The 17,207-nt window shown below is 47.9% G+C and overlaps 1 protein-coding gene across 1 annotated transcript in view; it reads left to right on the forward strand.

The window, feature by feature from the left end:
• ARHGEF9 (Cdc42 guanine nucleotide exchange factor 9) overlaps positions 1–17,207 on the forward strand; it is a 207,029-nt gene that overhangs the window by 122,534 nt on the left and 67,288 nt on the right.

The raw sequence follows: 17,207 nt of genomic DNA on the forward strand, positions 1-17,207 counted from the left end.
TGTGGATTCCCATCAATTAAACTCCTTCAGCACTTTGTGCACAAGGCAGGGGATCAAGTCACAGTGTCCTGGCTGAATTCTTCCTTGGGTGGTTGTCCTCAGCCTTCCTGAGTCCTCCACCCCCTGAGCTGTGGCTCACCAGCTTCTGTGTGGTGGTGACCACAACCTACCAGGAGTTTGGTCATCCTGGGAGTGATGCTGGGACTGCCCCCATCCTGTTGGGACTGCAGCAATTACCTACATGGAGAGGAATGTTAGGGAAATAATGACCATGGTTTAGAGCTATTTATTCCTGGATTAGGAATAGTGTGAAAGCAGGACCAGGGAAGTGATTCTGCCCCTACATCAGCACTGGTGAGGCCACCCCTGGAGTGCTGTGTCCAGCTCTGGGCCCCTCAGCTCAGGAAGAACATGGAGGGGCTGTAGCAGGTCTAGAGAAGAGCAGCGAGGCTGGGGAAGGGACTGGAGCACAAGTGCTGTGAGGAGCGGCTGAGGGAGCTGGGGGGGCTCAGCCTGGAGAAGAGGAGGCTCAGGGGAGACCTCACTCTCCACAACTCCCTGACAGGAGGGGGCAGCCAGGTGGGGGTCGGGCTCTTCTCCCAGGAAGCAGCAGTAGGACAAGAGGGCTGGGTCTTCAGCTGTGCCAGGGGAGGTTTAGTTTGGATATTAGGAAGAAATTTTTCATAGAGAGAGTGATTGAGCATTGGAACGGGCTGCCCAGGGAGGGAGTGGAGTCACTGTCCCTGGAGGTGTTTAAGTTGAGACTGGATGTGGCATCAGTGCCATGGTCTGGGTGACAAAGTGGGGTTGGGTCAGAGGTTGGACTCGATGATCTCAGAGGTATTTTCCAGCCTTGTTGATGGTGTGATTCTGTGATTTCCCTTCAGAAGTGAGGGTTCCATGCTGGGAGCTGGGTCTGCAGAACTGCCAGTGAGCTGCCCTGTGAACCCACTGTACCCCGGACAGAGCCTTCAAACTGACAGAGTCTGGATCCCCCTCCCAGGGTCCTGCAGGGCTGGGGGAGCACTGAAATGCTGCTGTCATGACTGTGTTGGTGCAGAAGGGAGCAGAGAGGTGGGAGGTTGCACAGTCCTGCTGCTCTTGGTCCCTCTGTCCTCTTGGGAGCAGCCGTGGATGGAGGCAGCTGTGAGGTCCAGAGGGTTTTGCTGCTGTGGGGAACTGCTGGGCAGGTCTGCCCAGCCACACCCAAACTTTCTTCTGCCTTCAGCACCAGGAGGCCCAGGGTCTCAGTCTGCTGGGAGGGTTAAACCACTTCCAAGTGGGGAATGAGAGGTCTGCCCCGGGACTGTGCAGAGCATGTGGCTCCAGGACAGAGCGGTTGTGGCCCTGGAACTGGGGCTGTCACAGCAGCACTTGGGCTGCCATCAGGAGGATCAGATTTTTTGGAGTGTGTACAGTTTTGGCTGCTGTGATGCAATACCCTTGGCTGGAGAGTAGCGACTGAGTGGGAATAGTGGCTGGGGAGCCCTGGGATCCTGCCATCCCAAGGCATCCGCCTTTCCCCTCGCTTGCAAAAGGGCAGATAGGCTGAGAGACTAGAGGAGATTCTCCTGTGAGATTTCAGCTTCTCCTGCTTTCTGGCAGCACTGGGCACTACAAGGCTGTGCCTTTCCTTGTGACAAATCTGTGCTCCCTGGGGAAAACTGTCCTTAGGTACCTTTGCCAGGTGACAGCACCCTTTGGTCCGGTCCTGAGACAGCGGCTTCAGATGGCCACATGAATGCCTTGAAAATGTGTCTCCAGTGTCCAAAGCTCGCAGAATAGTTACTGTGTGTAATCCCTTTCCATGACTGCCCTGTGAAACAGGCATGTTGCATCCAGGGACACCTTCCTTTCCCCTGGATAGCTGCTGCTACCTGAAAACACCTGTGCAAAACCTGATGCCAGCATCCAATCTGGGGTTTAATTCCTCCAGCTCAATTAAAGTGCAGAAAAAACATCCCCGGTTCCCCCTCTAGCACTGAGTGACCCCAGGAAGAAGGGCCTGGGGAGCTTTGTATGGTGCAAACAACGCTGTACGTTGCCACTAGTGATAGTTCAGACACTTTTATGGAGATGTTTTGTAGTATTTATATATATTCTTACTTAATTAAGGCTGTTTGGGGCACTGAAATGACTTGTTTTGGAATATCCACAAATCTCCTCTCGACCTTTACTGGCTGCTGACTTAAGTTGTTAGAAGTTGTTTGAGGAACTGCATTTCTGAGGAATGTAAGTAATAACAGAGATGGGATTATTATTTTTGCCTTTTTAAGAGGAGAAAGAGGATGTCTCCAAGTATTTACAGGCCTTCTGGGACAAGTAAGTCCTCAGAATGGTGAGGAAAAGGTGAGGCTGCACACCCAAAGAGCCACAGGCCCTTTGACACAGCAAGGTGGAAGAATTCAAGGGAATTCTTGTGGCACATTGCCAGGAGATTTTGACAGACCTGTGTTACTTTCAGCAAGGAGGCTGGGGCTGCTGGGGGCAGGTGTGGGGCTCCAAGATTGTGGCATTTCCTCTGCCACTATAGCCTGGGAACAAAGACCCCCCCTGCCCCACTCCCTGTGCTGCAGTTTAGAAGGGAGGACCATTTGAGTTCTCCAAAAAGAGATGAGTTTAAGAGCAGGTCTGGAGAACGAGGCACTGTCAGAGTGCTTTCTTGTTTGAAATCTGTGAGCAGACGTCAGTGCTGTGGCAGCACTGCTGTTGTGCTGCAGTGACATGATCCTCTTACTGTCCCAGCCCAGCTCATGGCAGTGCCTGTGCAATGGACACACTCCCAAGTACATCAGTGTTCTTTAGGCCATCCTGGCGCCCACTGTAAACACCATGGGTGGGTTAGTCCTTGCGTTGCATCACCAAGGAGACTTTCACTGACCTATCCTTGGACTGCAAAGCCATCAAAGAGCCTGTTAATGTGCTCAGCCCAGCTCACCTGGTGTAACTGCATCAGGCTACATCCACAGTCTGCTCCTGCCAGTCTGGCCTTGGAGAAACTTTTTCCGGATGATAGACATCCACCCCTGAGCTGGTCATGGTTTGAGAGGTTCAGGGCTGGTTGCTGCTGCAGAGGGAAGGCTCTGTCCCATCCCACCAGGCTCTTGGCCACAGCTTCATGTGCTGGTGCCTGGTCTCTGCTCCCTCCTGCCTTCCTGGGCTGCCTTGGAAAAAGTGCTTCTTTTTTTTTTTTTTGTTCCTCACCTTGTAGATCCTCTGTTTTAAATCCTTTGTCGGTGTTTTCCTTTTAGATAGGTAAAATGGAGCCTTTCTCCATTTCAGACTCCCAGCTCTCCCCATTATACATAACTAATACCTCTCTGGAACTATTTAAACTGTGTTAGCAGGCTCTGAAATGGTAGTTTAGCTGAGTTTTTAACAGGTTTAATCTCTTTCTGGGTATTAATCCTTCCAGAATCTCTGATAAAATTTGTTGCTTTTCTCTGAATCCCTCCCACGCTGTCGATATCTGTCTGGAATGAGTTGCTTCGTGCAGAACAAGCCATGAAGGAGGGACTGTTACAGCCTCTCATGGATCTTGCTTTCGTTTCAGTGCATTTCAGACTCCTCTGATTCCCTGCCACCATCGCTCCTGCCATTCCTTGCCCTGTGACATCTCTCCCATTGAACATGGGTTTGGAATGAATTTGCTTCCCGTTCATTAGCTCTATTTCTCCGTTCTCTGATACATTCTCAAGGTTTTCCTCAGAGAATGTTAGTGAATGACATCACCTCTTCCACATTGCAGGGGAGATGTAAAGGTGTCAAAGACCACAAGAAATGCTGGGGTTGGTTTGTTGCCCTTGTTTTTTCTTGCTTTGTGCTACATCGTGGGATCCTGAAAACTGTGTGACAGCAGACTCAGTCTGTGATCCAGGGGCTAACTGCTCAAAGACTGCAGCTGAATTGGAGGGGAGATTATCCTTTTTTCCATCATGTTAGTGTGGAAATGACACCATCTACTGCAAGGCAGCAGAAGATTTGGGACAGCCTCTTCTATTGATGTTAGCTCTGTGAAACCACTGCAGCACACTTTGTCCAAACATAAACACAAGGAAAAATCTCTCCATGTTTTTGAGATGTTCAGGTTCTCCCTGATTCCTATCACAGATGAAATAACAAGGAGAAGGGTTGTTTTCCCATCATACCTGACCACGGTGCCACTTGCAGTGTTGCTCATCTCACTCTTTGGCCATGTCTTTGGCCACTGTGGTCAGATTTCTGCACTGTGGCAGTTCTTTTCCATACTCCTTCCCTTTGGATACGCTTCCTGGCTGCTGCAGCTGGGCAGTTTTGAAGGAAGGCGGCTCCTTCTTGAGCAACTCTGGCGATAAAAATTATTGTGAAAATTTGTGAGTGGGATAATTTATTGTTTCCACGGCAGTGCTGTAGGAGGGAAAAGCACTGAGGAGTGAAGTATGGAGTAACAAGGGAAACCTGGGAGAGACAGGTCACATTACATCCTGCCTGGTTCTTTTTCTTCTGATTGGGTCATAAAAAAAAAGTGAATGAGACAATTGGAGCTCCTATCCATTTTCTTAGGGCTTGTTTAAATGAGGATTTACTTCAACTAAAAGCTCCTTAGAGCCACTTAATTCTTCCAGGTGGAGTAAATATCTAGGCCAGTAGTAAAAATTCCTTACAGATGTCTTCAGGACACTGAAGGGTACTTACCAAGTACCTTCCTGAAGAGAACATCTTGGATGCTTTCAAAAAACAGTATCAGTTTAGATAGTGGGACAGGGCTTGGCACAGCATTCTTAAAGCCTTGGGAATATTTGGAAATTGGTCCTGTGATGGAAAGAGAAACGGAAGAGGTGCAGAGCAGCAAGGGTACGTGCTCTGGTTTTCAGCAATTAGTCAAAACAACTCTAGCTGAAGTTTTATTTCAGAGATTTGGGCATATTTCACTATCCATTAATGTTATCTCTTGTGGCACCATTCATTGTAAAATCCCTGTGAATTCCCTGGGTGGATCTTACCACACTTGTCCAATCCACAGTGGATTGGACATGTGGTACATCCGAGGGAAGGCCACACACTCAACTTCTGCTTTTTAGCTGAAAACAAACCACTGTGAGAGAAGTTGGAGATTTCCCTTTAGGTCAGAATCTCCCACCTTCATTATATGGTCTCTTTTCTGAAAATTCTTATTCCAGAAGTACCAGTCCTTTAAGGCATCCTTTAAACATTCTGAGTAGGGAAACCCTATTTCCAAAATGAGCAATATTTATTTCCTGGATATAACTGAGTGTGGACTGCATGCCTGGCAAACAGTATATAGTATGGCTGAAGCTGAGCCTGAGTGGGTCCTTGGATGAGAATTCCTCTGGGCTGAGTCCATCTATTTGGACAAGATTCAATCCAGACCCAAGTTGGGCTGTCACTGTGAGCTCTCAAATCTGGATGTACCAACCTCCCCAGACTGTCAGTCACATTTTACACTGGTTTTGCTCTACAGATGGAAAGCAGCATTGAAATCCTAGTCCTGTAGGTGTTCCCATGGACTTTGGTGTCACTGCTCACTAAGGACAGGACCCCACATTGGCTGTGCTCAGGTGGGGGGAATAGGATTGCAGGGCAATCCCAGCCTTTTCCTTAATGATTCTGTGACTGTGACTGTAAGCGCTCAGTACAAGGCTTGAGGGTTATCGTACTGCTGTAGAGGACTGGGTTGCCCATGGTTGTCCCAAACACACAGGTAAGAGAGAGCCCAGGCAGGAGCTCAGTGTGGGGAGCCAGGGAGGACAAGTCTTGTTATTTTCATAGAAATCAGATAGTGCTCCCTCCAGGGACATGGGACAGGCGAGGGAAAGGTCTCCCAAACCAGATTCACGTGAGCTCTCCTGCTGCCAGTTCTCCTGGGGTGAATCAGTCCCAGTAGGAGCTGGCTGTTTTTCACCCAGAAGCTGGTAGAGATTTTGTCCACCCTCCGTTTGCCTTTCCCCTCAGAACGGAGAGCTGAGTTTTTCCTGGTTGGTTTTGTTTGGCTTTTTTAAGCGTAGGTGTTTTAAAAGTAACATTTTGGTTCACCTTTAGAGTTGCCATTTGACTTCCTTGTTGTAGCACGTCCTGATTAGTGATTAATTGCAAAGGACATGTTGTGACTCCGGCCTGTGTCCTGGGGTGCTTGTCGCAGCAATGATGCACTAGGTGATTACTCACCACCCTTAACCTGACAGCTGTATTTCTTCCCTTGACTGGTTGGTGACCTTGGCCAGGTACGTGCGTGGTGGAGTTGTAGGACGTTGGGGATGTGCAAATTTTTCTTTCCCTTGCGTGACCTTCACTCCACCTAAGGAAGAGAAGGGAAGTGTTCCATGAACAGATGGAGCGTTATTTCTAGAGGTAGGTGAACAACGCAGAAAATTATTCATTCGAAACCCCTTCAGACAACTCAGATGTTTGCCCTGAGATAGTGTTGCAAATCCTCGTGAAAATATCTGCTCACACAAACGTTCGACCCAGCTATCTTGAAAATTGTGTGTGGATGTGACAGTCATCAAGTCCTGGAGCAGAACAGTGCCAGGGGACTTAATTGACCCATTAAGGAAATTAGGAATAAGCACTATTTTGAGCAGTAGTTACAGAACAGATAGTTTGTAAGCCATGTGTAGGCAAGTCAGACTAAAAAAGCTTGCCAACTTCATAGCAGGTAAAAAATAATAATGTGCAAACCAGTCTACTGATGGAGAATTCACCGAGGATGAAAGTCTGCTAAAATCAGCAAGGTTTACTGCAAGTGGTTTGCTTGGCTCTTGGTGTTCCTTAATGAATTGAATCTATTAGACAGGGAAAACACCATGTTGTCTTGAAAAACAATTCATATTTGGATGCCTCTTTCCATGCGCTTGGACCCATTTTAAAAAGAACACACTAATTATGCTGTGGAGATGATTTTGTTATGGCAGGAATGAAGCTGGGTGTGCAGCTCTTAACTGCTGAGCTCCGGAGTGCTGGAATAGGTATATGGGGAGAGATGCCTTTTAATTCCATTGCCTTTCTCTGTAGTATTTGTATCCCTTTACTTCCTGTGCAGCTTCAGGAAGTGTTCTTGATCCCTTGGGTGTAGAGGCAAAGGGCCTGGCTTTTGGGACTCAGCGACCTCCAAACTGCCATTGATGTGAGAGGAATTTGCCATGGACTGCTTTGAGGAATCGTGTCCACAGCCAAATTTGTACACAGATGGCAGCGTGCTCACAAATTCCCAGTCTTCCTGACATTTTTTCTGATGCACAGGGAGCTTGTATGAGTCATACTGCCCCAGCTATGGTCCTTTTGGATGGAAATTATGCTTTTAAATATATCCTGTGATTACATACAGCAGCATGGGCTCATTTGAAGGAGCTGGAATACCAGGCATTAAGCTGAGTAGCTGCCATTATGTCCCGTGTTTCCCAACAGATAATAGACAAAGATACTTCATCTGTGACAGCTTTGCCCTCTAGACTTCGAATAGAATTATCTTGGTGTGTAACCTTTTTCTCCAGCACCACCCAGGTGATAATTTCCTTATACCAGGCAGGAAATGTGGCCCCATGAGCAGGAGAAGTGGGACAGAGGGACGGTGCTTGCATGTGTCCTGTGCAGCATGACCTGGAGAGGGGGGAAGGAGACAGTTACACAATGGATGAGGTGACAGTGGTGGAGCCCTCGCTCATCCCACTCTGCCCTTCTGTGCCCTCAGGCAGCAGCAGTTTGCTCAAGCTGAGGTGAGAAACAACACAGCCAGCTTGGCTCACTCTTAGCAGGTGCTTGGGTGGAGCTCATGTTACCTGCTCTGGGCTTTTGGGGCTCCTGCCAGGGCTCTGAGCTCTCGGGTGCAGGGGCAGTGCAGCAGCTGAGGGGATGGAGATGGGAGCAGGACCACATGGATGCTCGTGGCTGCTCTCCCTGTGCCCCTGAGTGCTGCTGGGGTAACTCCTGTTTCACAACAGCTGGTGATGGCTTGAAAAAAGACCTGATATTGCAGCCTTTCCACCCTGTTTAACTGGAGCTGAGGGGTGTTGGTCCAAGCTGTGGTCCAGCTGAGGGAGAATGTTGTAGCAAGTGTCTGCCTTGAATTACTCCTGTTAAAGGAAACATTTCGGCTGTGGCAATTTTCCATAAAATCTGAGAAGCCATCAGGCAGCGACTCTCAGTCATTCCTGGTCTGACTTGAGAAAAGCAGCTTAGGGGTGGAAGGCTGCATATCCCTGTGCTGATCTGGCCAATCCCTGTAATAGGCTTATAGGCTCTGATGGCAATCTGGGAAGAGTTCTGTGCATTTAACGAGCATCCATTCATTACCTTCCTGATGAGACAGCCTGTACATCCAGCCTGTCCCTGAGAAAAGCCATGGTAACACAAAATCAATCGGATGGGAATAAGAGCAGCAATCCAGATACCCCCTGGTACCTCAGTGATGAAACCCAGGGGGGCAGAGGTGGGTGCTGTGGTGGAGCCCCGCGGTGCCACTTCTCTGCCTTGCCCTGCCCCAGGCACGGCCTCGCCAAGTGCAGGCAGGCAAGGTTGGCACCAGCAGTGTGCAGTGCTTGCCAGGTTTGTGGTGATGCAGTGCAGAAGGCAAGATGATCTTGGGCCAAGCCAGGGCTCTAAGCACCATAGGCAGTGAGCTCAGAGAGCCAGGGAATACCACAGGCTTTGGCTCAACAAGCATCTCAAGGGGAGAAGCTGCTTTACTCTTACTCTGGGCTTTATCTCCTATAAGTGCTGCCTGTTTGCCCTGTCAGGAGTTGATGTGGATGGAAGGTGAGATGTGAGTGTGAGATGTGGTTGCCGACTTACCTTGAGAAATCAGGAGATCAGAACAGCAAATAAGGAGCCTGAGTGGTGAATTTATCAGTGTAATACATTAATCTGGACATTAATCCAACCAGGGCATTGATTTGCAATAATAACAGCCACCATGTTTGAAGTTCCAAGCTCTCAGCGCTGAAAATACCTTCTTTTTAAATACAATTTTGGCCTCTTACCACGATACTGATAAATGAGAGTTATGCATTATTGAGTCTATTCCTGAAGATGTGTTTAACAGATTGTGGCCTAACGTGACACAGTCCAGGGTTGTACTTCCTTTTTAAAAGGTGTTTCAGAACACTTTGCAGTGCCTCAGTCACAAAGGGTTCCTTGTACTTGGCCATCCAGGAGTAATGTTTCTGGTTTGTATTAATAGACCTATATTTGAAATAATTTCCTTTCATGATTTTTAAACCCTGGCCAACTGTGTCAGCTTTTTTAGGACAGACTTTCATGGGTTCTGGTCCTGTCAATTTACTAATTTCCCTGTGAATTCCTGGTTCTGGGTGAGGGAAGTCGCTGGTGGGTGTGCCTGGGTGCAGCCGTGTGTCCGTGTCCCTTCATCTGTGTGTCACCAGCTTTTAGGTGGCTGGTGGCAGTTCTGCAGCTTCAGGTATGCACACCCCACGTCTGGGATAAGCAGATGCGTGTGCTTTTCCCTTTGTGAGGAGCTGTGCTATGTTAAATAATGCAATCCACTGGGAGTCATTTGTGTGATTTTCTCCTTAATTCCTTTTTGCTTTGGAAACGCCCATGCCCCAGAGTAACAGGTGATGTACATTTTAAAATAAATACCCTCTAAAGCATCGAGCACTCTTGCCCTCCTCAGAGCAAGGACAATTTTGTCTCCTCTCCCTGCAAAAACCATTCAGTTGCTCAGATGAACTCACTTTGCCTACAGTGTGCTCTGCGAGAGACAAGTCTTTTGCTTTCCACTTTCAGTAAGGACAGGCTTTTTGAGTAAAATGAATCTACATGTGGCATTGCTGACATTTCCAGTCAAGTCTTGCTTATCTATGGTGAAAATCCGTCATGTTGTGCATCATGGCGCCACAGGCATGGGGATGCTCTGGATTATCTCTGTGCTGTGCCTCTGCACTGGGTCCCTTAGTCCAGGGCTCAGGGCTCCCCAGCAGCCTCTTGCCCCTCTGTACATTCTCAGAGCCTAGTTTATACACATTTTGTAATATCCAGTTTGCTTATCTGCATTTTTCTGCTCCTTGGATAACTGAGAGACAGCTGTGTCCCTCGTGCCCCGTGAGCTGTACACGATGCCCTGATGTTATAGGGCCCGGTGTGTGCTGAGCAGCAGACTGGACTGGGGCTTTGTGGACCCTGGGAACACAGCTTAGGAAGCCTGACTGCTTTCCCATCCCCATAGCACAGTGCAGGCTCAGCCAGGGAGACTGAACTGGGCATAAATCAAAGCCCAGCTCTGGCCCTCTGGTCAGGAGGGATTTCAGCACAACTGCAGGTCTTTGAGGCAGGTACAGAATGTGAGGAGTCCCTTCTGGGAGCAGGAGACTGGGATTTGCATGGGTATTTTAGGTTTGGATCTTGAAGAGTGTTTAGGCATTTGTGTGCTGTGCTGTAATGAGGGATCTGTGCTGTTGGCCCCGAGTCCAAGGCGCCAGAAGCTGCTCTGGCTCTGCAGGACAAAGGTGCTGTTTTCCCCCAAGCAGTTTAAATCTTGAATTCCAGACCCAATCTCATTATTTATCTGAGCTAAAAGATTATGGCTAGTGGTTATTTGTAATTACTCTACGTGAAAGATATGCCATGAGGCAAGAGGAGGCTTGATGTGCCCTGCACACAGAAGGGATTGGGAAGCAGTTACGGGAACATATGAGCCATCAGAGCCAGGGCTCACTGGTGCTTCAAAGCCAACTCAAACCTGCATGGCCAGTGCTTTACTGGGCACACTCTGCCTTGGTACCAGGCCTTCTCCTCAATGCTGCCATGGCTTTATAGGCACTCTCAGCTCTCCAGTGGATCTGTGTTCCAGCTGTTGTTATTAATAGGAATGACATGGGCAATAACCATAATAAGGTGGAAAATCAGACTAATCCCATCCCCTGGGGTCTGCTGCTGTGCCCTGTCTGAGTCCAGGTGATCTCCTGCCTGCCGGGTGATACCTCTTCAAGAAAATGTGGACCAATGAAAACCAGAACAACCCAGTCCTAATGAGCCTTTACATCTGTACTCTCTACCTTTAATCTATATAAAGCTTCCAACCAAGTGTGACAGCCTTCCCAGAATATGGGGCTATCACAGGCTCTTGCTCCAATCAGCCTCTTTCAGCTGAAATCCAGCCATTGGTTAAATTCATCAAAGGGCTTGAAAGCAGAAAGGGAAATTCTTTGACTTGTGCTTAACCTTTGGGTGATTGCACCTCTTCAGAGAATAAGCAAATCAAGTGGAACTGCCCTCCCATTTGTTTGGTGAATGAGCCATGCAGAGACCCAGTAAGATTTGGCATTATTCACTTTGTATAATTTCTGAAGAGAGGTTTAAAAATAGATCCACAATCAGAGGGACTGTTAGAAGATTATGCAAGAGCGAAGTGCAGCGTGATGGGGTGGGGGGATGTTTTCTTGTACACTTTCTTTTGTCTGCTCCTTCAGCTGAGTGACCCTGTGGGGAAAACCACGGTGAGGTGTTAGACTGAAACACAAGGTACAGAACCCACTACCCCACTCCCCTCCTTGCTCCCTGTCCTGCTGGGGTTCCTCTGAGTGCTCATTTCTTTGAACACCAGCTCTTTGTATATCCTTGTTTGAAGATGTTTTGATTCTGGAAGGGCCTGGTGAATACAGTGGGAAATTCTATTGTTATTTTACGGTGCTTTTGTGTTGGCTGAATAAAGGGCATGTCTGTACAAGAACGGTGTGAACAAATGGCATCGGCTCACCATGTTTCTCCATCTCCCCTCACAGCCTGCTCCTGTTCCTGCATCCCTCTCCTGTGGAGGAGTACACAGTTTATATAACGTTGATTTGAAAGGGAACTACCCAGAGCTTTTTACTTTCTAATGTTAGAACTCTATTGATGCAGAAATAAATGATGTAACAGAGAGATATTTCCCTGTTTTAAGATTATTCATATTTCTAGAGGCCATAGTCCTGAAAACTTTGAGGTACCTAAAATTTCCTAAGGAGATAGTAACTGATGGTAGATATCTTTTGGGGTTTTTTTTGGGAAGGTAACTCTTCATTAAATGCATTTTGGACTAGTGGGAAACTCTGTACTGGAAACTCAGTGCAGAATCTCGTGGGCTAACGATGGTCATTTATCCCTGGAAGGGTATGGACAGGTAAGAGTGGTTTAAGTGACCAGTTTGTGCCCCCTTCAGTCTCCAGGGACCGCTAAGTCTCCAGTTCCTTTTTCAAGTTGGCCTATAAGAAGCCAGTAAGTGCTGATTAGTTGAAAACATTTAGCAAAATTTTGCAGTAGTGGCTGATTTCACTCAAACGTGTTTAATTCTTGGCTGCCTCACTGTAGGCAGGGGCTGAGGGGGAGCAGCTGTTTCCTCCAACTGTGTGTCCTGGCTTGGGAAGTGGGCAAAGTCAGGGAAAATGCACCAGATGCATTGGAGGCAGAGGCTCAACCATCCCCCAAAATAGTCTTGCAGTTGGTCCCATCTTGAAGAGCTGGAGCAAAGTCCCTTTGCAGGGTCACAGTGGGTTTGTGGCTCACAGATTTAAACCCTGCCTGGGAGTTGTAACCCTTAGTTCAGAGGTCCCTTTGTAAATGTGCTTTAGGAAACCATCCTGGGTAGGGATCCTGGGCTTTTTTGATCCGGATGTGCTATGGATATGGACTGTGAGATAGGAGGGGACATGGTGTGGAGGATCTGCTGCTTCAGGAGGGTCTTTCCTGGCACCCCCCTTGTCCTCCTCTCCTTTGGCTCCAGACCTGCTCTAGTAACAGGGTTAGGCAGAGTGATTCCACCAGGTCCTGTAACAGGGAGTTGTTCCAGTTGTTCCTTCTAGTTTTTATTTTCCTGCGTAACTTCAACGGGGAGTTATTTTATCTTGATAGCAGTGCCACCAAGGCATGGCCAGAAGAGAAAATTGCAAAATCCTGAGTCAAACTACCACTTTTGAACTCCTTCCTTATATTCCTTGGAAGCTCCCCCTGTGGCATTAATGACAATCCTTCTCCTTGGCTTTGGAAAGCACGAGGGAAGAAGGAAACAGTTGGGATCATCAGCCAGATGGGCCTTTCTGAGCTTTCCCAGTGCTGGTGGGGACACTCTGCAGCATCCCTCCCATGGCCTGCCCTGTTGGGCTGGGCTGGCACTGCCTGGGACTTGCGGAGTCCTCTGAGACCCTTTATTTACTGTTTGTTGTTGTCATTTTATTTTGGCAGGACCCTTTAATGCAATTCAGTATTTCCAGTGGCCACGTTCCATCCTGGAAATGACACTAGACTAGAAGAGAAAGCAAAATCCTAATGGACCTTAAGTAGGAATGATTTAATTCCTTCCCACTGACTTTGCTCACTGTTGTAAAGCACTCACCTGTTGTAGTTGAGTGGTGGGAGTGTCTTAAATAAGCATCTGTAGAGGAAGGGTTTGTGACTGAATTGTTGGAGGTTTGCAGGGGGCTTTGGAAACCTGTGGGGAAATTCCCTGGGAAGGCTGAAGTGTATGTCATCCTGGTGATACAGGGATAACACCCCTTGTTCTTAGTGTGTTCCAAAAAAGTGCCAGCTATGCATATAATTAAAGGGAGCATTGTCCCTTTTCCCTTTTTTCTTTTCCTCATTAAGTCAATTCATTTGTGGTGCTGGGACATGGAAGTGGCCCCTCCCCTGTCTGTCCTGGAACTTACCTTTGCCCATTCCCAGGTGTTTACTGGGAGGTGAGGAAGGGCCCAAGGTAAGCAGTGACTTTCCCAGTAGTTAATCTGGTTTTCCGCCCACTGAGAAAGTTTTTTTCTCCACCCCAGAAAGTGCTCTGGTGTCTCCTGTAAAACTGGCAACATTATTCTCAGGTCTGTTGTTCCAAAATGCTCCTGGGCGTTTCTGCACTGACGTTACATGGTGAAAGTGCCAAGGAATTTTCTCCTTGGGCTCTTTAGTCTGAACAACCAACTGACAAGAATAATTGATTTTAATAGGAGCTAGGACTTTCACCTGGAAGACAAAACATGTTCAGGGTATGTCAGACTGAATGTACTTGTCACCTCCTGCATTTCTTCTCAGTGCCTCCCTCTTCTCCTGGGTAGGACACTTTGCCTAAGTATCTGTGTCCTCATTGTAAATTTGCAAGGCTGAGATTTTGTGAATTCTCCTGGTGGCCACAGAGAACATAACTCTATTTACAGCAACCTTCACCACACAGAAAACTGCTGGGTCTGGAAGAGTGTTGTTTAATATTTGGCTATTCCTGTTTGATTATTATGGATAAATGCAGGTCTTGGTTACCCCGTTTTAGCAATGGACAAATTGTAGCTGGGATGAATGTAAGATGTTGTAAGTGCAAACTTCTGCATCAGCCAGTTAAACACAGAGAATTGTAATTTCTAGGACATGATTCACCTAACTGGAAGGTGAATGGCTGAGATAGCCCAGATGAATCCCACTCCATACATGTCTCTTCACTGGTTAAAAAGGAGTCCAGATGAGTGGTCTGACCTGCTGTGTGGTAACACTGTGGGAGAAAAGTTCCTTTCAAGGTCTTTTGGCTCTGACCACAGCACTAAGACCTGGCTTTGAAACCGAGAGACGTGAACTTTCTGGAGTGAAGAGCTCCTGTGTTGAATTCTCTCAGAAAATAATATTTCATGCTGACCTTTCTCCAGTTCATCATCTCCTGCTGCTGCAGATGTCAGGTCCTGTCTCCATATCCCTGCCCTGAGAGAGCTGGACGGCTCCACAGATGCAGCAAGATGTCTGACAAGATAAATTAAACTGGATCTTTTAATTTTAGGGTCTGACATTCTCTCAATGGACTTAGCATGTGATGGCTGGAACTCCAGTTCTACCATCCCACTGCCATCCTTTTTTTACAGGCTGAGCTGTGTTTCCATTCTGAAAGGCTCAGGCTTGCTTGCAGGATTCCTGGCATGTGGATCCCCTCCTTGGGCCAACAATAAGGACCAAGGGCTAGGAGGGACCAGCCAGAGGGGCCTTTCTTCTGTGGCTGGCACGAGGCACTGAGAACCAAGGCCTTAGAGCCTTCCTCCTTGAGATCAAGAAGCACCTTGCAAAGCCACCCCAGCTTCTGACATCCCCTGAAAGCACCTTTCAGAGCTCTGTGTTGACAGCAGAAAAAGACCGAGGTGTCACCCCCTTGTCCCTGTCTGTCCCTCTACAGTCCCTGCCAGCCCTCGGAGCTGGGATTTTGTGCCTCGGGCTCGGAAATGTATTTTTGCCAAGTAGGCGAGGAGGGTTTAAAACACAGTCCCTCTGAAGTTTGGTTTCGGTGATGTTTCTGTGGCAGTTTGTGCCCAGAACTGCCTGTGTGTGAAGTGACAGCAAAGTCTATGTCAGCTGAAGCAGAAACAGCAGGAACAGGGCCCCTGCATAACAGCTCCGTTCTTGGTTCCTCATCACTGCAAAATGGACTAAAATACCCAATGGCATTAACAAAAGGAGCAAGTGTCAGGCCAACCTGAGTCATTTTTTGACAAGAAAACTGATTTTCCAGCCAAAGAGAATGTACCCTACTGCATTTACTTAGATAAGCTGAATGCAAGATCCCAGTGAGCCACGGGTGGAAGGTGGCCAAGGGCAAAGGGGGACATGTGAGGTATTACTGCAGGATTTCTGTGACGCTGGAATAAATTTTTCATGCTGTTTCACAGATCTCTGGTAAGGTCTCTTTGGGAATAGTATTTACAGTTCTGGTCATCTGTGTTCAGGGAAGATGCAGGGAAAGTACCTGGATGCCTGAAAGGGCTGGCGGAATGCCTGTGGGAAGGAAGAGCTCTGGGCCAGGACAGGGCTGGAACGGCAGAACTTGCTTAACCTGGGTAACCACGCTTGGACAGGGTCCATAAATACAGGACTCTCAATCTAGAGCAGAGCAAGGGGTGGTGAGGAAGCACAGAAACATGGCACTACCTTGATCTGAGCACTCAGAGGTAGCACTGGGATCAGAAATCAGTCTCTATAACTGTTGTTTCTCCGGGTGTAGTTACCCTGCTTTGCTGAGCCATGGCCCAGCATGGGGTGAACTGGGGGTCCATAACCATCTGACTCCAGGTGCCACTCTTTGGGATGGGACCCTCTGGTGCCCAGCTGCTTCCAGCTCTGTGTCCAAAGCCCAGGCACAGGATAACCCCACGCTAAAGCAGGAGATGCCTCTGCCATGACTTCAGCCACGAGCTGGGTCCATTGCTTGACTCTTCAGTGAGAGCTTGTCACTGACCTGTGTGTGTGTTTGCTGTCTGATGTCAGGAGATCTTGTGAGGCTCGTGTGTACAAGTCCCCTGTGTGATACAGCCATGTTTCTTTTACAGCTGATTTTGAATTAGAAAGGATGATTTGTCGAAATGGAAGTTATTATTTCACTTTGCTGCAGGAACAAGAGGGGCCCACTGCCTAGATCTGTCTGGGTTTTGAGGACAAAAGTTAAGCCTTGTAGATCTTGTTGCTTTATGTACAACTGACTAATAACTGAAGAGCTGGAACTGCAGCTCTGATTGTCCCAAACCCAAGGAGCTTGATTTCTTAAAGGAAAGCCAGTTCAAGGCAAATGGTAAATCAGCTCTTTTAATCTGTTGACTGGATTGCCTGTAGGACATGAATGTCCTTCTCTTTTTATGCCAAGAACCCTCAAGCAGTGCTAGAAGGTTCCCTTCTAGCAAGTTCTCAGTGTGCAGGTAGTGATTAGCAGGCATTTTGGAAAGCCAGATTTAGGAAAAAGCCATTAAGAGCTCTGTAACCATTGCTTCTACAGTTGCATAACCTCTGTGATGGGCTTGTGTGCTTTGTGTTCCCTGCCTGAGCTGACAGGACACTGTGGCTGGAAAAACTTCACCATGTGGAAGGTCTATAATGGTCTGTAATAGTCCAGTGCTGAGCTCTGTCCTTGTGAGCTGAAACTGTGACTTGGAGGCAAGCCCAAGTCCATGTTCAGGGCGTCTCAGTGGCAGAATTATGAGCGAGGTTCAGGATGGCCCTGACAGGCTAATAAGCATATAGGTGAAGTGTGTGTTTGCTGGGGCAGCCTCACTGCTCAGTGCAGAGTTCCTGCAGTGGGCAAAACACAAACACAATTTACTATTCTGTTAAAAAATACACGACTGCCATTCAGAGGAGCAGTGGGTGTCCCGGGCATGGATGGATGGTTTCTGTGGAAGCACAAGCAGCAGCGTTCGGATCAGTCCCTCCTGCCAGCGTTCAGCAGGAGTTTCATATCTATCACAGCACCAAGGCTGACAGAGCTCAAGAAGGGT

Source organism: Chiroxiphia lanceolata, chromosome 14 (assembly GCF_009829145.1).
Source record: "Chiroxiphia lanceolata isolate bChiLan1 chromosome 14, bChiLan1.pri, whole genome shotgun sequence".
Classification (NCBI taxonomy): Eukaryota; Metazoa; Chordata; class Aves; order Passeriformes; family Pipridae; genus Chiroxiphia; species Chiroxiphia lanceolata.